This window comes from Eptatretus burgeri, chromosome 8 (genome assembly GCF_056783735.1).
Source record: "Eptatretus burgeri isolate ZD-2024b chromosome 8, Ebu_testis_v1, whole genome shotgun sequence".
In the NCBI taxonomy this organism is placed as follows: domain Eukaryota; kingdom Metazoa; phylum Chordata; class Myxini; order Myxiniformes; family Myxinidae; genus Eptatretus; species Eptatretus burgeri.
Window position 1 is genome coordinate 108,317,592 of NC_140968.1, and position 23,679 is coordinate 108,341,270.

Consider the following 23,679-nt stretch of genomic DNA (forward strand, 5'->3'; position numbering starts at 1 on the left):
GATCTACTTGATCCAGGTCGTGTCTGCGTGGTCAGTGACATTCGACCGAATCCGACCCTACATGCTACAGAGTTCGGCACTCGGGACAACGAATCACCTAAAATTGTCATAATCGTAATAGTTCTAATAACAAAATCCTTTCACAAAATCCGGATCATGGACTTTAAATTTGCGAAATTCCCGAGCAGATTTAGTGGAATTTTAGTTCCTCATTTCACTCTCATGCCATGTTCAAACTTGTGGCTGTGGCGAAGGTATGCGCTCTACGAGTGCCCGTTCTAGTTTTAATAAAGATATCTCCCGCATCATCAAAAAAAATTTTAAATCGTGATTTACATTATTTGATCGCTGATCCCGAATCCAGGCTGAAGTAACCGGAAATTGTGTGTACGGTTGTGAACAAGTTATAGGTAAAGTAAAAAGCGAATGTAAGAAGAATACTACATTCAATTCTCGTATTAATTTTTTTAGAAGAGGTCCTGTTCTCGGCGGTGTAGTTGTCGTTGTGAAGGTAATGTTGAGGAATTTTTTTTTTGCAGATGAGATCCTGTTCTAGGCGGTGTAGTTGTTGTTGTGAAGGTAATGTTGAGGTAATATTTATTTTTTTAGATGAGATCCTGTTCTTGGCGGTGTAGTCGTTGTTGTGAATGTAATGTTGAGGTAATATTTATTTTTTTCGATGAGATCCTGTTCTCGGCGGTGTAGTTGCTGTTGTGAAGGTAATGTTGAGGTAATATTAATTTTTTTAGATGAGATCCTGTTCTCGGCGGTGTAGTTGTTGTTGTGAAGGTAATGTTGAGGTAATATTTATTTTTGCAGATGAGATCCTGTTCTCGGTGTAATGTCTGGATGGCCGGAGGGCAGCGGGACTCGCACAGTCGTGAGGATTGCTGAACACTGTTTATTGCCCGTCCAGATGCACACTACTACACAGAGACTACACCGGCACCACAGACTACAACGACTACCCAGACTACACCACGCCTCAGGCGGCGCAACACCTATATCCCGTGCAGGCACGTGACCACTCCAAAACCACTCCTCCACGCCTCCACCACGCTCCCCACATTATGCCCTGCCCCCGCAGGCCCAGTACACCACACTCGGCGGTGTAGTTGTCGTTGTGAAGGTAATGTTGAGGATTTTTTTAAATTTTAGATGAGATCCTGTTCTAGTCGGTGTAGTTGTTGTTGTGAAGGTAATGTTGAGGTAATATTAATTTTTTTAGGTGAGATCCTGTTCCAGTCGGTGTAGTTGTTGTTGTGAAGGTAATGTTGAGGTAATATTTGTTTTTTTTCAGATGAGATCCTGTTTTTGGCGGTGTAGTTGTTGTGAAGGTAATGTTGAGGTAATATTTATTTTTTTAGATGAGATCCTGTTCTCGGCGGTGTCGTTGTGGTTGTGAAGGTAATGTTGAGGTAATATTTATTTATTTTTAAATGAGATCCTGTTCTTGGCGGTGTAGTTGTTGTTGTGAAGGTAATGTTGAGGTAATATTAATTTTTTTAGGTGAGATCCTGTTCTAGTCGGTGTAGTTGTTGTTGTGAAGGTAATGTTGAGGTAATATTTGTTTTTTTCAGATGAGATCCTGTTCTTGGCGGTGTAGTTGTTGTTGTGAAGGTAATGTTGAGGTAATATTTATTTTTTTAGATGAGATCCTGTTCTCGGCGGTGTAGTTGTGGTTGTGAAGGTAATGTTGAGGTAATATTTATTTATTTTTAAATGAGATCCTGTTCTTGGCGGTGTAGTTGTCATTGTGAAAGTAATGTTGAGGTAATATTTATTTTTGCAGATGAGATCCTGTTCTTGGCGGTGTAGTTGTTGTTGTGAAGGTAATGTTGAGGTAATATTAATTTTTTTCAGATGAGATCCTGTTCTAGTCGGTGTAGATGTTGTTGTGAAGGTAATGTTGAGGTAATATTTATTTTTTTCAGATGAGATCCTGTTCTTGGCGGTGTAGTTGTCGTTGTGAAAGTAATGTTGAGGTAATATTTATTTTTGCAGATCAGATCCTGTTCTTGGTGGTGTAGTTGTTGTTGTGAAGGTAATGTGAAGGTAATATTTATTTTTTCATGGAAAGACTGTTTAATTATTTAAGATTTGTATATATATTTAAGAAGCGAATGTAAGAATAATTCTACGTTCGCTTCTCGGCTTTGCCTATTCCATATTAATTGAGAGTACATTAATATAATTATTTTTTCTTCCATATGACCTATGACGTCATAATTATCATGAAAACATTCCACGTGTTTTATTAAATGATTACTGGAAACATTCGCACTCTCAGGTCGAAGCTGTCTTGCCTGGGTTTGAATCCCGACCTAGCTATAAACTGTAATCCCAGCGTTTCACAGGCAGGGTGATTCATCAGTGTGTGCGCTGTCTCTCGGATGGACGTTCAAATCATGTGGTTGTTTTCACCGCGATAAAATGGCGGCGCTCGTTGTTACTGGAAGGAACTCAAAGTTGCTACGAAACAAATTCTCAGCTTTACGAATCAAAGTATTTTTGTATCTACTGATATAAATGCGTGACGACTCAAGCAAAACAATGTGAATCACTGAATTGTTTTCATGTTGTTGATTCGCACGTGGAATCAGACATTTCCGTGAACCATGCTCCTGTACGCATAACACCATCATGGATGATGGCATTTTACAAACTTATGAACCGCTGCTTCCGGTATCGTTCGGAAGCGGGATGTGCTCACGAGTCTATTTTCATTGTTCTCTGCAGATATTGTAATTTCGAACACCAGAGGGTGGTATTTTATTTTACTTGTGGATCACGAGGAAAACGCTTGGTGTTTTATTTGCCGAAATGTGTTTTTGTTTTTCCGCTCCTTCCTGTGTTCGTGTTGTTGTTTTTCTGCTCCTTCCTGTGCTCGTGTTTTCCGGTAATTCACTTTTGTAGTTTGAGTGCTTTGTGAGCTTCGCGTTTCCTTCCCTTCACCTGGTTCTGTTTGGGTGATCTGACGCGCACAGGTGAGCACAACACCATGTTCCTGGAACTTGGCTCTGTTTTGACGTTTCACCCTCCGACGGCCTTTGGTTGTATTTGTTAAACAGCTCACGTCGTTGTACTCGCACTGGAAGCCTTTTTGGTTGTTTTGTTATTGTAAAAAAATACTATGAATTCCTTCAGAGGAAACTGAAACGCGGGCGGAGGCCGTGAGGGAGGAGGCCGTGAGGGAGGAGGCCGTGAGGGAGGAGGCCGTGAGGGAGGAGGCCGTGAGGGAGTAGGCCTTGAGGGATGTGGCCGTGAGGGAGGCGGCCGTGAGGAAGTAGGCCGTGAGGGAGGCGGCCGTGAGGAGTAGGCCTTGAGGGATGTGGCCGTGAGGGAGGCGGCCGTGAGGGAGTAGGCCTTGAGGGAGGCGGCAGTGAGGGAGGCGGCCCTGAGGGAGGCGGCCCTGAGGGAGGCGGCCCTGAGGGAGGCGGCCGTGAGGGAGGAGCATTAAAATGCTCGTAAAAGCAAGATCTTTCGAATCGCGTAAAGTAAAATCACTCCGAAACAGTAATTCAAAAAGTTTTAGTTTGGGGCGCCCTTTGACCTTGGGCCCCCGCCCCCCAGCCAAACCGATGATCCCGATTTTTTTTTTTTTTTTTTTTTTGATGTGTGAGAATACCCCTTCATATCCTCCAACACCTCAGCATAAATTAAAATGGGATCTCAATGGGTTCAAGTGTGATGATGGTTTTATTGTTCGGGGTCCACATATCACTAATTCTTGATTCAACATTTGGCGACGTTTGCTGTCATCGTTCCAATGACGTCACCTGCTGGCAGGCGACTTTATGTCTGAAATTGACAATCATCATCTCTGGACTATTATGTTGTTACGGTTGTGGAAATTCACAGAACACCATTCAGGCTCCCCGAACATCAGTTATGTCGATAAGTGTGTGTCCAGAATAGATTTCCCCACTGATGTCAAACGGGATTTATTCGTGAGCCGGGCGGTGCATCTTTGAGGTAGTGTTATTCTGTCCTATCGTTATTTTAAACACCATCTCCTCACCACCTTAACCAACAACCGCCAACATCCCCTCACAACATCAACAAACAAAGAGCGTCTCCTCACCTTCATCTTCACAGACGCCGCCATCTTTTCTCCAGCAACGGCATTCCAGGAGCGAGCGGAATCTCCGCCGACAGACGTGGGGACTCCCTCGTTGGGGCGAGGGCTGGTGATTTCTACCACGTCCGCTTTTTCCGCATTTGACGGCAAGATCGGATCAAAATGACAAAAGGGGCGGAGCCAGCGGGGGGCGAAGGGTCATAGGTGAAAGACCAAGCACCCCCCAAACTACATAAAAGGCGGGGCTGAGGCCTCGGGAGTGAGTTGGGTACGAGACTGAGTTCGTGATCCAGTTGAGGAGAGGAGTTCATCTGGAGTCTGAGTTCATCTGGAGTGTGAGTTTTGCCTGGAGTTCGGCTGGAGTCTGAGTTCGCCTGGATTCTGAGTTCGTCTGGAGTCTGGGTTCGTGGTCCAGTCTGGGTTCGGAGTGGAGCTCGGAGTGGAAGTGGGAGTGGAGCCTGGAGTCCAGCCAAGCCTGCAGTGTCATGCAGAAGTGTGGGTCAGTGGAGGCAGCCGGAGAGAAGCCGCCAGCCAGCGGCATAACGGTCCGAACGACGCTGAGGAGTGAGCGGGCTCTTAAGAGAGCATCAACTTCAAAAGAGTAAGGCCCGTTCGCTCCTCTGAGGCATCGTCGGCTGGGCCCGATCGACCATGCCGCACGGCTGGGCCTGGAACAACCGAGCCGCCACGCCAGCTGCCGTGTTGACGACGAGACATCGAGGGTCGCCCAGCGAGTCACCATGAGGGTGGCAGGTAACCTGCGCGGTCTCGCGGAGCTCCTGCGGTTTCCACAGCTCCGCGGAACATAAAAGTCCTACGGGCCCTGTTCTCCCTCTCTCTTTCTTTTCTTTCTGGGTTTTTGCATGGAAGTCTGTGGTGCCTTGTCTATAAGTGAATTGTTATAAGTGTACATAAATAGACAACGGCTGTAGGTCTTTTTGCTCGTGCCTTGTCCCTTATCCCCATTGCTTCATTGCTTGCCTATGTGTGTAAAATAAATGTCATTGTTTGAATATTCACCTGCTCCTTGCGTCCATTCCTCCGTTGAGCTGCCGTAGTTGCGTTCGGAATAATAGCTGGTTTTTAATAGCCGATAAAATAATCGAGTCTGACGGGGCTTGGCGATTATAAACCGCTCGGTAATCGCAAACGGCGCGAGCTGCTTAAAGCGGCTCGTGTCCGTACGGGTCCCGTCGAGGTGTAAATCCCCGGCATTTCTGTCTGCGCGAATACTTAGGTAAATCGACAATTCGGCGATCAACCCTGTCGCACGTGGACAGAAAAGTTGGCTGATTTATGGTGTGGTTAAAAACACACCCGTAGCTGGATTTCGGCGTTGATCCGAAAGCTGCGACTAGGATTACCACGGTCGGTGGGCGCATGCGGCCGCGAATTAGCTAAAATCGGTCGCCCGCACGCCGGCGCGGTGAGAATCCACAACAAGATATATGTAAATAGTGTTACGGAAATGGCCCTTATTGGACTACTCAATAAAGATTAGCTCAGATCCCCCATTAAATGCATATTTAGCTAGATTGTGTGGTAAAATGGACGTTGCATGTGTGCTGGCAGTTGTAAGAGGCTGTATTATTGTTTGTGCAGTGGTGGTGGAACGAGAGCTCCCTCTTCTTCTTCCCCATCCCGGACGAGGCCCCGCCCAGTCGGCTGAGAGGGTGTGGCCAAAAAGAAGACTTGAAGCTAAGGGGAGGAGTTTGTCGGCTTCGCCAAGAGAGGCGTGCTCGTGTGTCGAAGGAGTGAACGAGAGAGAAAAGGAGTTCTCAGTGTGGAAAACGGTTGGGTTTTCGAGGTACGCTCTTAGCTTCAAAGCGAACGAAGGAGGCACAGTGTTGGATCTGCCGGGAGAGACGCTGAACCTGCCTGCACATCGAGGATTCTGCCGTGAGAGAGACGGCAGCCGGCTTTGACAGGCGAGCGTGGAAAAGGAAAGAAAAGGTGATTCGACAGAGAGAGAAACTGAGAGGACGGAGTTGGGAAGTCTGGCTACGAGGCGGGAAGGCAGGAGAGGAGACGGAGCCTCTGACGGTCCTTGCTCACATCAACGGCTCGACACTTTTGCCGATCCGCTTTCCGGAGCCCAGCACCTCGATTTGGGCCTTATCTGGTGAACAGGTCAGGCCTGGATTTGTATGCTGGACCTAAAGAGAAATCAGCTGATGCCTATTCTCGACTTTACGTGGGGTCAGAGTGCGCGGAGACCGCGTGCGGTGCGGAAAGGAAAGAGTGCGGCACCGCCATCTTGCCACGCGGTGCGTTCGAGCTGGGGCTCGAATCCGTGGACATCCGCCTGTTGCGAGCGACATTCGTGCTTTTGACACTGTCCTCTCGTCCATGAGACATCAACAAGTACTCTATCTTGTCTTGCAGGCATGCTGTCTGTCTGTCTTTCTTTGTCTGCGCGTGTTGTATAAGGCATATTTTGGTAGGGACCCCCTTGAAACCTGTAGTCCGTATTTCCCTAGTTAAGAACAGGTTAAAGATTGTTAATAAAAGCATAATAAAAAGTCTGTAAAGGCCTTTGTCACACCTTGACGATTTAGCCAGCATATGCCTGATGTATGCAAAATTGGGCTAAAATGCTGGCACACGTCGATTACGTTATGGGAAAGTTTTGTATACGTTAAGAGCATGCTGGCATACGTCGTAGTATGCCGAGGTGTTGGACAAATTTTCCATACTTGAAATTTTTCGACGTATGCCAGCGTATGACTCGCATGTTCCGCATAACGCTGGCCATAAGTTGTAGCCACGTTACGCGATCGTTGACACACGTCGACACGCGTTACTTGTAAGTTACTCATAAGTCGAAACTCGTCAAGGTAATGGTTAGCGTCAGTGTTCCAGACTCCTTGGTTTTTTTTTCTTTCTTTGGTGTGACGGTGATGTTGACACTTCGATTTCAAGTGCGGTTATAATATAATATAATTAATAGGCTGCCGCTCAATGATTTAAATCATAACCTCACCAGAAATCGAAGTGTCAACATCACCGTCATACTAAAGAAAAAAAAAACCAGGGAGTCTGGAACACAGATGCTAACCATTACCTCGACGTGTTTCGACTTATGAGTAACGTCCAAGTGACGTGTATCAACGATCGCGTAGCATACCGACAACTTATGGCCAGCGTATGCGGAACATTTGTCGTACGTCGAGAAATTTTCAACATGCTAAAAATTTCTCGACGTACTCGGCGTATGACGACGTATGCCAGCGTGCTCATAACGTATACAAAACTTACACATAACGTATTCGACGTGTGCCAGCTTGATTCGGCAAATTTTTCATACGTCGGCATACGCTGGCTAAAACGTCAAGGTGTGACGGCGGCTTCACACTTTGATGTCTAGTGCGGTTATGATTTGAATCGTTGAGCCGCAGCATATGAATAGCCTACGCCACGTGATCGTTGGCGATACGCTGCCGCGCTATGCATAAATTCGACCAGCGTTTCTCAACCTTTTTACCCTGTGGAACCCTTGAAATAGTTTTCATGTCTCAGGGAACCCTGTATAAATTTATTATATACCATTATTATTGGTTTATTATTAGCATAATTATTATTAGCATAAAATTAGCATATTATTATTAGCATAAAAATTATTATATACCATTATTAATATCTAGCTCTTTTATATTTTTATTGTAGTTCACGTGCTAAATATAATATTTTTTTTTCGGATACCTGGTTTAAGGAAAAAATGACCCCATTTTTGTCAATTTTATTGGCAATGAAAAAAACATACTGCTCGTTTATGAGACCTCACACCGAGGTTTTAAATATTTGATTAAAAAAAAAAATTTAGACATGCGCTATCGCAGCTGCGTCGTACCTCCTATTACTCTTGTTTTGCTTACATTGATAACATCACGAGGTCGTTTCTCGCATGTTTCAAACCACTAAAAAATCTGATTGAATTGGGCCAATCTGCTTGCTTTGTAATTGGGTTGTGCTGCTTGGTCAATTTAAAAACGTCATTTTTGAAAGTGTTTGTCAACCCCGAGTCTGTTTGACAATTTAAAAAAACACCTCATGTAACTTGATAAACAAAACTTAAACAAATAAAGCTGAAGCAATAAAGGAAAACAGAAGAACTGAGAGAGACAGAGACAGAGACAGAGACTGACTTCACGCTAGGAAGCACAGAGAAGATAGATGGACACCATGCATGCGTCCCGTAATTGAGTCAGTCACTCAATGATGCACGAATCCGCCGCGTACAGGACGTCCACTAACCAGTGAGGGCGGTTTCACACTGGCGCCATATAGACATCGTTAAATACATTCCCTATGGTTGTTATAATTGTAAATGATACAAGAGGTTGAAGCCTCTATTATAATAACCAAGGAGTTTCCAACAATATGCCGTACGTGTGTAGTAACATTACGAATATTATATCAAACAAAAACTACTCAAAAATACATTAGCCTATTTATTACTGTTTCTCGCGGAACCCCAAGCGACCTCTTGTGGAACCCTGGTTGAGAAACACTGAGTTAGACTATCGTTGGGCATAGGTTGTGAACGCCGACAACACGCTCAGCATTCGTTGGTATAAGTTATCTATATGTGATTAAAACGTTTTGTGTACGTTACTAATACGTTATGCATACGTCCAACACGTTATTATATGCCCAAAACTTAAAAAAACATCAATAGTTCATCGTACGCCAGCGTTTTACATACATTTTGAAACCTTGCCATATGCTGGCTAAAACGTCAAGGTGTGACAGCCCCTTAACCGGGGTTCTATTTCCCCGACTGGTAAGGTACAAGGATAACGTTGGTATCGCGATTGAAGATGCGTGATCCGAGGCCTGTGCCGAGGCGGCCAGCGTTATAAACCCCGGAGACGGTGGTGGTGAGGGTGACACCAATGATTGGGTGAGAATCCTGCCACCCCGGATCCGCAACAATATACAGTCAACCCCCGCTTCATCACGGTTCACCTATCGCGCCCCCCGGTTCATCGCGGGTTTTCCCTTGGAACGTAACTATTTTTTTCTGCGGATTCCCCTGGTACATCGCAGTAATAATATAGAAAATATAATTATTTAAGCAATAAATTATAACGCGTGGCACTCGACCAGTCACACAATGCACGAGACAAAGTTTCGCTTGTGAACTTCGAATATTTTCTACGTTTTTTCTCCAAGCCCCACGATGCTGCCCAAACTCCCTGCACCTTCTCAGGCTTCTGGCAAGGAACCGAAGCGCCAGAGGAAGGTCCTGGGACGCTCCAGGAGAAGGTTTAGGTAAAGGTGCTCGATATATGCTTCGGGAAGGAAAAAGGTTTGCCGCCGTTGGACGAGCACTGCTCATACCCAGCACCTCAAAACCGACTAGACCAGACTAGTCGATCTCCGGCACCTCAAACCCAATCACTGCCAAACCGACCAGACCAGACTAGTCGATCTCAGACACCTCAAACCCAATCACTCCCAAACCTACCAGACCAGACGAGTCGATTTTTTTTGGGGGGGAGGCGGCGTCCCTTCATCGCGGATTTTCACTTAGTGCGGGGAGGTTTGGAACGTAACCCCTGCGAGAAATGGGGGATTACTGTAATATATATATATATATATATATATATATATATATATATATATATATATATATATATATATATATATATATATATATATATATATATATATATATATATATATATATATATATATATATATATATATATATATATATATATATATATTGCATCACTTGCGAAAAATTATTCTTCCTATTGTGTCTACTAATTTTTAAGGGACATTTTTTGTATAACCATCATCGAATTAAGTTATAAATGGGCCAATCTCAGTTTTTGCATATTTTGCAGTAAGCATGGCAACTGAAAATCGAAAGGAGTTCCGAAAATACTGTTGCGATCTGTTCAGCTGCCATAAAACGAAACAACGAAAATATCTTCGCAATGTGTCAAATGATATGTTGATTAAATTTTCTTCAAAGCTGAAAAAAGATGACAGACTTTGTACTTCGTGCAGAAAAAAAAACTTTCTCAGTTGTCACCAGAGCGTATTGAAGAATCATCTTCGACCACTTCAAAATTATCATCAGAAGGTACGATCGAAGGCATTGCAGAATCTATTTTGACAGATGAGGACGAGGAGGTTTTTGAGAGAGAAGCAGAAGTTGACCTGTTAAACCAGTTGTTATCGATGATAGGCGAAAGCCAATTCGACAAACGAAAGGCAGAAAGGAATCCAGGGTACGTTCTGGAAAAGCGAAGTAAAGTGGAAGATTCTGTGCGAAATAAATTAGAACTAGTTGCTGGACCAAGCACTGTGGAGAAAACACAAAATACAGCGTCAAAATGTGATGAAAACTGCATGCCAGAGGTGATCAAAAGCCTGAAAGAAAAATACGTTGTTTCGAGCCGTTCAGAGCAAATACGTATACTGACAATATTTGCTTGGAATATGAGCATCAGAGGGATGATGAGTGAATTCCGTTACTCCAAAAGAATGGCTGTGCATGCCAAAAATTTAGAGAAAGAAACTTGTATGCTATCGTCTCCAAATCCCAAACAGGGTAAAATATTGCCTGACGAAGTGAAATCCGCCGTAACCGAATTTTACCGAAGTGATGAAGTCAGCCGAATAATGCCGGGAAAAAAGGACTGTGTGGTGGTCAGGAATGAACATGGAAAAGACAAAATTCAAAAGCGCCTGGTACTAAAAAATCTCAAGGAACCGTTTCAGAAATTCAAAGAGAAGAACCCTGGCTTGAAAATTGGATTTGCGAAGTTCGCCATGCTCCGCCCATCGGAGTCTGTCCTGGCCGGTTCAGGTGGTACACACAATGTATGTGTATGTACGATGCATCAAAATGTGAAACTCATGATGTGTGGTTCCAAAATGCCACAGTTAGCCGAACTTCCTTGCTATCATCATGTGATGGCACGCATAGTTTGTAACCCAGCACAACCGGCATGTTATTTCAGAACTTGTGAAATTTGCCCATGAATTGAAGACTTCAAAACCGAGCTACTGAGTGCTTATGAACTAGCGGATATTGATGAAAATCAGTTTAAACGGTGGACATCCACCGACAGATCTGAACTGGGCTCCATGGTCCTGCCTTTGGAAGAATTCATTCATCAATTCTGTGAACGCGCGGTGAAATTAGTGAGACACGACTTCACTGCCAAGGCCCAATCTCAGTTTCTGAACTTGAGGGGGAGCACTCGGTAGAGTGCAAAACCTCCGCCGCCAATACTGCAAGGTCACTCAAGTGAACCTGATATCCTATTCATTCAATTTGACGTCAACAGTGCTCGCAGAGTTATAGTTTGCAACTTTCCCTTTTACTTTTAACTTTTACATACTCAATTCATTAGTCATAACTAGATTCCTTGAGACAGAAATTGATTTTACGTGGGTATATCCACCTGAAGTTCCAAAATTAGCCGCAATTATAATTTTGGCATGGTTTTTTGTTGGAAATCACTGAAAACATGTAGAAAAGGAAAAAAAAAATTGAAATTTTATTGAAAAAGAATTTGCAAATATATTTTTTTTCTCGAACAATTTTTTTTTGGGGGGGGGGGGGGGTGGAAATCACTTAAAACATGTAGAAATGCAAAAAAAAAAAAAATTCAAATATTTTTTCAAATTGGCCGCCATAGCGGCCATATTGGATTTTGGACCAGGTCCAAAATCTAATGGCATGATACTTGGACCAGACCTAACCCCCCCACCAAGTTTGTCGTCGAAATCCGTCGAGGAGTTTTTCCATAATACTGTTCATAAACAAACAAACAAACTTAATACTGTTCACAAACAAATACGTTCGTCATCTAAAGTGGTTGCCATGGCAACCAGGATGCTGTTTTCCATGTTGTAGCACAAATCTGTATATACCTTCTTGTTCGGGTGTATATTGTGCTCACTTGCGCTCTTGTTACTGATTACAATATACAAATACATATATTGCTTGAAATTATACTTCACTGCAATGCTTTATAAAAAATATTAATTATTAGACTCGTATTTTAAAAACGATAAATGTATAAACAGGCGAGCATTGGGTGGCTTTGACACCAACTCTGGTTTTATTAGACATGGTGTGGTAACTGGGAAGGTCATGGTCGGTGAAGTATTAGAAATGCAGGTGTCACATGTGAGGCCGATGGGGTGGGGGAGTCATGTGAGTTTTGTGGGTGGGGATGATGTGCTTGTCCACAGGGATTTCCGAGGCTCACGGTGAGCGGGAATTACGACCCCCTTCAAGGAGATTCACCCCTGGTGGCTGATGGTGACAGTGTCTGGAGGCAACTGGGAGAGGATCTGGTTGGGCGACCAAGGCGAGTCGGACCTTGGCGACCCAGGAAGGCCAGAGGAGCCAGTGAGACCCCTTCCAGTGTGTTGTACGGGGTTAGAGTTGATGGCTACCAGGGGGTGGGAATCAAAGGGAGCGGGGCGGAGAAACGTCCGGATTGGACTAAAGCTTACCTGTGGGCATGGTTGCACCTGAAATGCCCCCATCATCTTGTGGTAACCCACCCCACGGCCATGACGGGATTCAGCCTGCAATTATTGAAATAGGGACCATGACCTAGGAATGTGATGATGACCATGGTGTGAGTGTTGTGAAGATGTGTGAGTCCCACTCGATCCCGCACAACTTGACACGTGTAACAAGGGCATGATGTCCGCATAATTTTAGAGTGAGACAAATTTGAAAATTGGCTCCCCAGGTAACGCTGGGTCTATTAGCATCACTGGGGGATGCGGTCGCGTGTGTCGACCTGTGAATAGTGTCGTTAAGGCTTAGCATAGGAATGTAGAGTATAAGTGTTGTGTTTTTGTGGAACCTTTTGTTTCCCCTCTCCAGATCACTGGAAGAGTGTTGGACAGGAGCGATGATCCAGAAGATGGAGTGCAACTTCGCTCAGTGCTCTCATGTGATTAAATAAAATAAAAAAATAAAAAGATGAATGATTGTTTAGGTGAGGATAAGGCCATAAGGGGGTAGTACATTTAGCAGTATAGGTAAGTTTGCTGTGGCTCGCTGCCCATTGCCCCTCCTACTTTATTTCGTTCGGTTAAATAGGTGTGAGTCAGTAAGTGTTAAGGCTTGTACGGTAGCGCTTGTGATATACCTTGCAGGAGCTGTGGTACCAGAGGAGGGGGCAATGTTAGGTCTGAGGCGGGGGGCGGGGGTTGCGTGTGCATTCAAAGGGAAATTAGGATATTTAATTAGGTATGCCATGCTGTTCGAGTTGTACCAGGATCTCGATGTAATAAGTAGCAATTTAGTGGTGATAAATTGTCCACTAAATGTCCATTTCTTTAAGGGGGAAATGATAATTGTCACGTAATTCGAGAGGGAGATGGGTTAGGGTAAGTGTTTATGCATATTCCCTTTTAGTATTCCCTGTAGGCTTGCCGTGACTTAACAGGGCAGTACTGCGGATGGCTCTGCCCCTTGATCACGATTGGCGGAAGGCGACAGGCAGAGGGCCAATAAAAAGGGCTCCATTGTTAGTGACGAGGACTCGAGTGGAAAAAGCGAACTGGTTGGGAGAGAACGAAAGAGAGAGGGAGAAAGAAAAAGCTCTCGTCAAGGTGGCACCACAGAGCTCTCTCGGGCTGCGCTGGCTCGTTCCTGGATTTGTCGTGTCTCGTGGCCTTACTGTGCCCTGTGCCTTACCTCGGTTGGCGCTCAAGTTCTGCTGGCTCTGAGTACGGGACCGAACGGTGGGCACACCTGCCTCCCTCTCCTGCTCGCATCTTGGCGCTAGAACTGGCTCCTTGGCGGCTGTGAGCAGTCTTGGGCCTACACCAGGGGGTCGACACCACCAAGAGCAGCACCACGGTGGCTGGTTGGAGCTCACAGGCCGGAAACCACGGTTCTGCGCGGAAGGGCTGACAGAACCTCTGCACCACCTTGTCTCCGGCCCCTGACGGGCGCAACGCCAGCTCGTCTGGCACCAATCCAGTGACTTTGACTTCGACACCACGAGCTACGTGTGTGTGTGTGTGTGTGTGTGTGTGTGTGTGTGTGTGTGTGTGTGTGTGTGTGTGTGTGTGTGTGTGTGTGTGTGTGTGTGTGTGTGTGTGTACCTGGTGCCTTAGAGGGTTTGAGATTTGTATATCCATTGGAATTGTTTGTGTTTTCCTCCACGCCCAAACCCACACCACCTTTCGTCGAATCGCCCACGGATCCCTCCTCTTGCCGAGTCTTATTATCTTTCCTGTGAGAAAAATAAACATTATGAACTCAGTGAAAAGCGACTCATGCCACCTTCCTCGTCCCGTTTGCTCGAGAGCAATCAGGATTGCCATTCTTGGGTTATAAAAAATAAACCGCCTCCATCGTTTCGGCACATTCTGCGTTGGCAGGACCGTTCAAGTCCCGTGGGTGTCACAATATATATATATATATATATATATATATATATATATATATATATATATATATATATATGTATATATATATATATATATATATATATGTATATATATGTATATGTATATGTATATACATATACATATATATATACATATATATATACATATACATATACATATACATATACATATACATATACATATACATATACATATATATATACATATACATATACATATACATATACATATACATATACATATACATATACATATACATATACATATACATATACATATACATATACATATACATATACATATACATACATACATAATATACATATACATATACATACATACATAATATACATATTGTTGTGGTTGACGAAATTTGCAAACCACCATTCAGGTCCCTTAGGTGAGATATCTCTGTAAGTATATGTGTAGTTAGGCCCAAACCCGTTGTTTAGAGGGAATAAATGTCATTCATTCGGGCTGCGACCCCTCTAGATAGCCGTTTTTCTTTTACTATCTTTATTTTGGACCAGCCGCCATTACTACCACCACCAACCACGTCTCAACAGCCATCACACAACAACCACCAACCGCAACGCCGCTTCACAACAACAGCCACGACCTTTACCGTCACAACTCGCCCTCGTAACCATCGCATCACCGTCTTTCCCACGCCGCTTGTGGGCACCGATACTGGACTCGTGCAGGGCGCGCACCGAGCAGGGGTGCAAAAGCGCCGGCCTTTCCGAAGAAAACGGATCAAAAACGACTCACGCCCACTTTTCCTCGGTCCAATGGGGAGCCAGCCAGAGGTGAAGGGTCGAAGGTAAAGGGTCGAAGGCGAAGGAGCGAAGCCACGGGGGCTATAAACGGCCGCGTTCGCTCGCCAAAAAGGCAGTTGAGTTGGGAAGAAGCAGTTCGCAGTCGGTGGAGTTGGGAAGAGCCAGTCAGGAGAGGAGTCGGAGAAGGCGGTTGGACGGAGCTGTGGAGAGTTGGAGAGGTGGCAGCGGCGAAGGCGGTCGAGGGGGTGCTCGTGTCAGAGTCGGGGAGCTGCGGAGGGGAGAGGCCGGCAACGCGACCGAGGTCGTGGTGGAGACGCTCGTCGCGGGACCCGAGACAGGGAGATATCCTCCTTCCCCCGAGCATCAACAACCCCCTCCTGTTTCCCCCCGCGCTGAGATAGTGCGAGAAGGGAGCCCCGTTCCCACCCCATACCAGGCAGTCCCAGCGAGGCCCGCGGAGTCGGGGCGCCACCGCCATTTTGCGACATCATCAGACGGGTAGGCCCGACGCGGTCTCGGCCCCAGGCCCGTCTGCTCCCCATCATCCTTGAGGGTGGTCCTTTTCTTTTGCTTTGAGTATATGTGTTGTCGGCGCCGTCTGTGAAGTAAAACTGTATAAGTGTTGCCGTGTGCTCGGTAGTCGGTTAGCTCTGCATTGTCTTTTGCTTTTACATTTGCTTTTTGTGCATTATTGTGTGTTTCTTCTTTTACATTTGCTTTTGGTATAATTGTATATGTGTGCTTTCCGTTCATCGCGAAATAAATGTGCTTATGTTGAACTGTTTTCCCGTTTCGCTTCGTCTTTTCCTTTATTGAATCTCCATCTTACTTCACGTAAAGGGTTGTTCGTGGGCTAAAACGCCCGATAATTAATCGAACCGTCGAGGCCGACGATAACACCGCTCGGTTATCCCGATAGTACGGAACGGGTCGCTTAAAGTGGCCCGTGTCCGAAGTCGACCTGCGGCGAGGTGCGATCGCCCGGTCTACCCTCCGTGTGGGTACTTAGGTAGGTCGAATTTGGCGAGCAACCCTATCCCACGCGGGGGCCGATTGGCACGATCGTGGTGAGGCCGAAAGGTCCACCCGTGACTAGTTCCCGGCGTTAGTCCGAGAGGGTCACGACGGGATTGTCCGTCCGGTGGGCGACGTGCCGCGATTCGAGTTACGTGGCCGTTCGCACGCCGGCGGGCGCGAATCCGCAACACTGGTGTCAGAAGTGGGATATAAACTCATCGCCCTCCTCGCGGCACTGGTATCGGAGAACGGGAAAACGGGCTCTCCTGTCTCCAGCTAAATTCACGGGAATCGGTCCAGGGGTGAGAGGAGCGACCCCCGATTCCCTCCAAATTACGAGCGAGCTAAATTAACCCTTTACGAGAAGCAAGATGGCGTCTCAAGGCGAGCGGGAGCCGGGGGTATTAGAAATGGATGTAGAATGTGTAGAATCCATGGTCCAGGATGAAATCCCCGTGCAGGAAATGTTGGTTGTGCAGGAACACGAACTCGCCCAACTGAACCCAGAGCCCGAAATAGGTGCGGCGGCGGCCGCGGTGTATGACACCTCCCCTCCCCTCCCCCCCCTCCGCCAAAACACCCCGATCCTTGCCGAATCGGCTCAGCTGAGTGCATCTGACATAGCCCAGCTATGCGCCATGCTGGCGGCGATGACAGCGAGGATGGATGCGGATACGCAACAAATGGAAAATAAAAAAATGGATGGAAACGCATTCGAAGCGAAAAACCAAATGAAAGAAATGCGGGGTGAGATGCAGAGCATGGGCATAGGCCTGCAGGCAGGCATTATGGCAATGGCGAGGAGCGAAACGCGGACCACGGGCAAGAAAATGGCGCTGCCACGTGCTGGGACGAACGAGCTGGGGGGGAGTGCAACGGCTGTCAGGCCCGCGGTCGGGGCGGGCGAGAAAATAATTCGGGAGACGTGTAAGACGAGACACGAGGTAAAGAAGGTATTAGAAAAATTAAAAGAAAGCCAGGAGGAGACAGAGGAGGGATTGAAGGTCGAAACGGTGGAGTGTGAGAAAAGACTTCAAGACATGACGAAGAGAGTTGATAAGCTGGGACTGGAGGTAAAAACGGAGACAGAGGAACTGGGAAGACGGGTAGAAAACCACAAGCGCAAGCCGGAAGAACAGTTAGAAGCCAAAGCAAGGTCGGAGGGTGCGGAGATGAGAAAGGAATTGGAAAAGAAAGTTTCTGAGACAGAAACACCAAAACAAAGAGAGGGAACTACAAAACGAACTGAGAGTGTTAAAAGAGGAAAGGAAGAGAACGGAAAATGAAACTTTAAGAAACCACACTGTACAGATCGAACAGCTGGAAGCGAAGGCCAGACTAAAGAATGAGGAACAAGAAAGAGTAATGAAGGACGAACGAATGAGACAGGAGAAAGAAATCAGTCAGTTGAAAGAAATGACGAGATTGCAGAAGGAGGAACAAGAAAGACAGTGGAATAGAAAACTGAAAGAGTATGAATTTGAAACTGAACGACAAAAGGAAAAAAATAGGTTTGAATACGAGGAGAAAGTAAAGGAGCAAGGAATGAAGCAGGAAGGAGAAATCAGGAGATTGAAGGACACAACGAGATTGGAGAGGGAAGAACGAGAGGAACAATGGAATCGAAAACAAAAAGAACATGAATCTGAGGTTGACCAATTGAAAGAAAAGCTGAGGCTGGAGTACGAGGAGATAGACAAAGAACAGCGAATGAAACACAAAATGGAGATGAACCAAATGAAGAAAACCATGAAACTGGATAAGGAAAGACAGGAGAGGAAACTAGGAAGAGTAATGAGACAGCAGCAAATGAAACACAAAAAGGAGATTAACCAAATTAAGCAAACAACGAAACTGGAGAAGGAAGGACAGGAGAGGAAACAAGGAAGAGTAATGAGACAGCAGCAAATGAAACACAAAAGGGAGATTAACCAAATGAAGCAAACAACGAAACTGGAGAAGGAAGGACAGGAGAGGAAACAAGGAAGAGTAATGAGACAGCAGCAAATGAAACACAAAAGGGAGATTAACCAAATGAAGCAAACAACGAAACTGGAGAAGGAAGGACAGGAGAGGAAACAAGGAAGAGTAATGAGACAACAGCAAATGAAACACAAAAAGGAGATTAACCAAATTAAGCAAACAACGAAACTGGAGAAGGAAGGACAGGAGAGGAAACAAGGAAGAGTAATGAGACAGCAGCAAATGAAACACAAAAGGGAGATTAACCAAATGAAGCAAACAACGAAACTGGAGAAGGAAGGACAGGAGAGGAAACAAGGAAGAGTAATGAGACAACAGCAAATGAAACACAAAAAGGAGATTAACCAAATTAAGCAAACAACGAAACTGGAGAAGGAAGGACAGGAGAGGAAACAAGGAAGAGTAATGAGACAGCAGCAAATGAAACACAAAAGGGAGATTAACCAAATGAAGCAAACAACGAAACTGGAGAAGGAAGGACAGGAGAGGAAACAAGGAAGAGTAATGAGACAACAGCAAATGAAACACAAAAAGGAGATTAACCAAATTAAGCAAACAACGAAACTGGAGAAGGAAGGACAGGAGAGGAAACAAGGAAGAGTAATGAGACAGCAGCAAATGAAACACAAAAGGGAGATTAACCAAATGAAGCAAACAACGAAACTGGAGAAGGAAGGACAGGAGAGGAAACAAGGAAGAGTAATGAGACAGCAGCAAATGAAACACAAAAGGGAGATTAACCAAATGAAGCAAACAACGAAACTGGAGAAGGAAGGACAGGAGAGGAAACAAGGAAGAGTAATGAGACAACAGCAAATGAAACACAAAAAGGAGATTAACCAAATGAAGAAAACCATGAAACTGGATAAGGAAAGACAGGAGAGGAAACAAGGAAGAGTAATGAGACAGCAGCGAATGAAACACGAAATGGAGATGAACCAAATCAAGAAAACCATGAAACTGGAGAAGGAAGGACAGGAGAGGGAACGAGGAAGAGTAATGAGACAGCAGCAAATGAAACACAAAAAGGAGATTAACCAAATTAAGCAAACAACGAAACTGGAGAAGGAAGGCCAGGAGAGGAAACAAGGAAGAGTAATGAGACAACAGCAAATGAAACACAAAAAGGAGATTAACCAAATGAAGAAAACCATGAAACTGGATAAGGAAAGACAGGAGAGGAAACTAGGAAGAGTAATGAGACAGCAGCGAATGAAACACAAAATGGAGATGAACCAAATCAAGAAAACCATGAAACTGGAGAAGGAAGGACAGGAGAGGGAACGAGGAAGAGTAATGAAACAGCAGCAAATGAAACACAAAAAGGAGATTAACCAAATTAAGCAAACAACGAAACTGGAGAAGGAAGGACAGGAGAGGAAACAAGGAAGAGTAATGAGACAGCAGCAAATGAAACACAAAAAGGAGATTAACCAAATGAAGCAAACCATGAAACTGGAGAAGGAAGGACAGGAGAGGAAACGAGGAAGAGTAGTGAGAGAACAGCGAATGAAACACAGGAAGGAAATGAGCCAATTGAAAGAAACGATGAGATTGGAAAACAAAAAGCAGGTGGAACAGTGGGAGAGAAAACAACAACTATATGAGTGTGAAATTGAACAACTAAAACCGAGAGCGAGATTGGAGTCAACGGAGATTGAGGAGCTACGGAGGGAGAACGAACAGCTAATGGGGCTCAGAGAGAAAGAACGACTCAGATGGGAAGGAAAAAGGAACCAGGAAGAGACAGAAAAAAGGAACCAGGAGAGAAAATCTATAGAGACACGGGAGACAGAAAAAATAGAGGAGAGACTGCATGATAATGACGGGTTTAGAGACGCACACACACACACGGAGGTAGTGGAGGACAATGGGGGTGAGCTGGTGGACTGGGTGGAGGCCCGGTGCGAGCAGCTGGATGGCCTCCTCCAGGAACGAGGGGAGGGAGTATTCCCCCTTGAGGCGAGTCACGACCAGGTGGGTTCGGTCGTGCTTTGCGAGTTCGAGGGGAGGAGTGCTGTGGACGGGTGCACGTCGAGCTTGGGGGGTATAGAGGTCCTGGAGACCCTTGTGGGGACACGAATCCCCAGTGTGGTTGTCCCGGTGTGTGTGGTGTCGAGGTGTGTGTTCACGAGTGTGGCGAAATGCGTGCTGCAACGCACGCATAGCGCGGGTCCAAGGGCGTGTGTGAGAGCGACCGGGTGGGTGACAAAGACCCCGTGTGTGGAAGCGACCCCGTGTGTGAGTGGTGTGGTGGTAAGTGTGCAGAAGGGCGTGCTTCCCAGCACGCCGTGTGTGGATGAGGAACCGCAGATGAGTGCCCCCGCGTGTGTGAGTGAGGTACGGTGTATGAGTGAGGCACCGCGGATGAGTGCCCCCGCTTGTGTGAGTGGTATGGTTTGTGTGAGGGAAATGGCACGAGTGAGTGAAAGGCCGCGAGTGAGTGGAGCCACGTGTGCAAGGGTAATGGCATGCGTGAGTGAGCGGCCGAGTGTGAGAGAGACAGCGTGTGCAAGGTCGTTGTGTGTAAGGGAGATGTCGGTCGGCATGTGTGAACATGCAGCCGCGTCTCCCGGTGTGAGTTGAATGGTGAGGTGTGTTAGCGCCGTAACACGCGGGAGTGCGTGTGTGGAATGGAGACGGAGACTGCGACAGAGGAAAGAAAGCCGACCAGCGGCTGTAGCTGTTTCGGGGACCGTGCCGGGTTCACCCAGCATTGAGCACGAGGTCCGTGCTGTGCAACGCACGAGGCCCCCACGTGCTCGCTTGCGAGAGTGAAGTCCCGGTCCGGAAACGCACGCGGTGGATTTGCCGATCCCGCGGACGGACAAAGTTTAGGCAGGATTATGGATTTGGACCGGACGGGTTCTCCACGCGATCATGTGTGTTAAGCTCCAATGGGCAAAGCACATGTGTTCGCGTGGGGAACCCCTCGAGACGTGGGGCTTGTGTTTTTTTTTATGCGCACGGTGACGTCATGGCTGCACGTGGGGTTGGAATCCGGCAGGAGGGGTATCCCTGCCGGATGGTACCGTCCAAGGAGGGACGAGGTACACGTGCAGCTGCATGACGTCACGTGCAGGTGCAAAGTGCGCGAGCTGTGAGTTGCCGCGCTGGTGCTGCGCATGTGGAAAAAAAACAAAAAAAACAGCAAGCCTCGCTTTCGGGTGAACAAGATTCCTGGGCAAGGGGTGGATGATCCCCTTGACCAGGGCACAGGATGGAAACTAGTTAGGGGGAAGGGTTAGCTTAGTTAGACCGACTTCATGGGGCAGGGGTAAGTCCTCATGGAGTCCGTGGAATGGATTAGTTAGAGGGATTGTCGCGAGATTTAGGTTGGGAAAGTTATTTTAGAGATTTGGAGACAGTGACAGACTTGTGAATGTGTAGAGGGGACGTAGCTTAGCTACGTAGTGTTAAAAGGAACGTGCTATAGTGTAAGGGACGACGTGGGAGCACAAGTTAGTTAGGGGAGGTAGTTAGAAGGATGGCAGAGTTCAGCGGTGTGTGTGTTGAAAAGTTGTGAGGTGGAGACATGAGTGAGTGAGGCCAGCAGGTCTGTGTGTGTGGAGTGAATGGGGAATGCATGGTGCGATGAGTGATTGGGAGGAGGAGTGACTCCCGCCCAAGGGACCCCGGGTCAGTATAAAGTGAGTTAGGGGGTTAGTCAAATTGAAAAATGGAGGTTGTTTTGTTGTTGGTGGGAGTGTAGGCTCGAAACCCGTTTGGAGGGGTGCAGGAGCCCTGTTGACGGGCTGGGAGTGTGGCTGCGAAAGGTGAGTATCGCCGAGTGGGTACCCCGGGCACCAGGCTAGTCGGCCGTGGTAGGCCAAGGGCCCATGGGGGGCCGGGATAGCGTAGTGGGCACGGGTGCGCCTGCTTGGTGCGGGGGCCCGGGGCGCCATTAGCCGCGTGGGCAGTGTTGTGGGCACGGGTGACCCTCGGAAAGGGGCCTGGGAAGCCACCCTGCCACGTGTGCGTTTCAGGGGAGGTGCCATGGGGGGCACTCCCCGGTGTTTCGGGAGCTGGTAGGCTCGGAGGCAGTGTAGTGCCCGGGGGTGCCATAGCGGGAGAATCGGCAGAGGGTCGTGCCTGCCAAAGGGAGCCACGTGTCCCAGCCATGAGACCGGGAGAGAAAATTGGGGGGGCGAGGCCCGAAATCGTGAGGACACCAACACAGGCGACGGGAATCTGGGTTGTTAGAACCAATAGTTTAAGCGAGAGGCGCTTGTTGAAAGCCACGGGGTAGTTTTACAGTTAAATGGTTGGGGTAGATTAGGAAGTGTACCCCTCCGCACCATCCATCCCCTCGCTCTCGTTGTGGGCCGCGGGACCCACTTTGTTATAGATCGCTGAACTCTGGGGAGGCCATTCTGAGGCTTGGATTGGGCCTCGACACAGGACGCTAGCTCTCCCTTATTCCCCTCCGGGAAGGGAACGTAGGGGTTGGGAGTAGGCTAGGTGACAGGATAGGTTAGCCGAACAAAGACGATAAAGGGGGTTAGGGGACGATTTATAGTGGGGAAGTAAAAATAAAAAAATAAGTTGGGGCTAAATTGGGGTTTGACAAATTAAGGGAGTGGGTATAGACAGTGACAGGCAAAGGCGATAGGTTGGGAGGGAGACCGTAGGGTAGGTCCGAGCCCGCCTTCCGAGTGGCCAGCACCACCGCACTCCCTCCACCAACCTCCACTGAACGGCAAAGGCTGGCCAGCTTCATCTGCTGGCTGTCTTGCTGTAAGGCCTGTGCCGGCCCACTTCATCTGCCGGCTGGCTGTTTTTCTTCAAGGCCTGTGCCGGCCCACTTCATCGGCAGCTGTTGTGTTGCTGCAAGGCCTGTGCCGGCCGGATCATCTGCAGCTGTGGTACTTCAAGGCCTGTGCCGGCCAGTTCATCTGCCGGCTGTGTTTGCCTGCAACGGCCTGGTTCTGCAGGCTGTGTTTGCCTGCTGCCTTTGCCATGCCATGCCATGCCCACTGCCCACGTTCACCAGCCCCGTTCAATTTTGCTTTGCCCCCCCCCCCCCTGTTCATTTCCATGCGCGCCGGGATCATCGTAAAAGCAACAGTTTGCAAGCTGCAAGAACTGCCCTGTTGGCAGCTACAACACGGGCCTGCAGTGGCGGCCCGTGCACCGTGTTTGCGTTCAGTTCAAACCATTCATCCATCCATTCGTTGTGTTCATTGCGTGTGCCACTTGAGCTGGTACGGAGACTACGTTTGTGCAGCCCATGCACCGTTGTGGTTCACTGCGTTCAGTTCAAAAGGGAAGGCCTTGGACTGTGTGTGAGCAGCCGGCCACGTTCCCTGTCACCTGCATTGTTTGAGTCAGAGACTGCATGCGAGCAGCCTGGCTCCCTGCTAACTGCTTTCTTTTTGTAGAGTTCATTGATCCTGGGCCATGGTT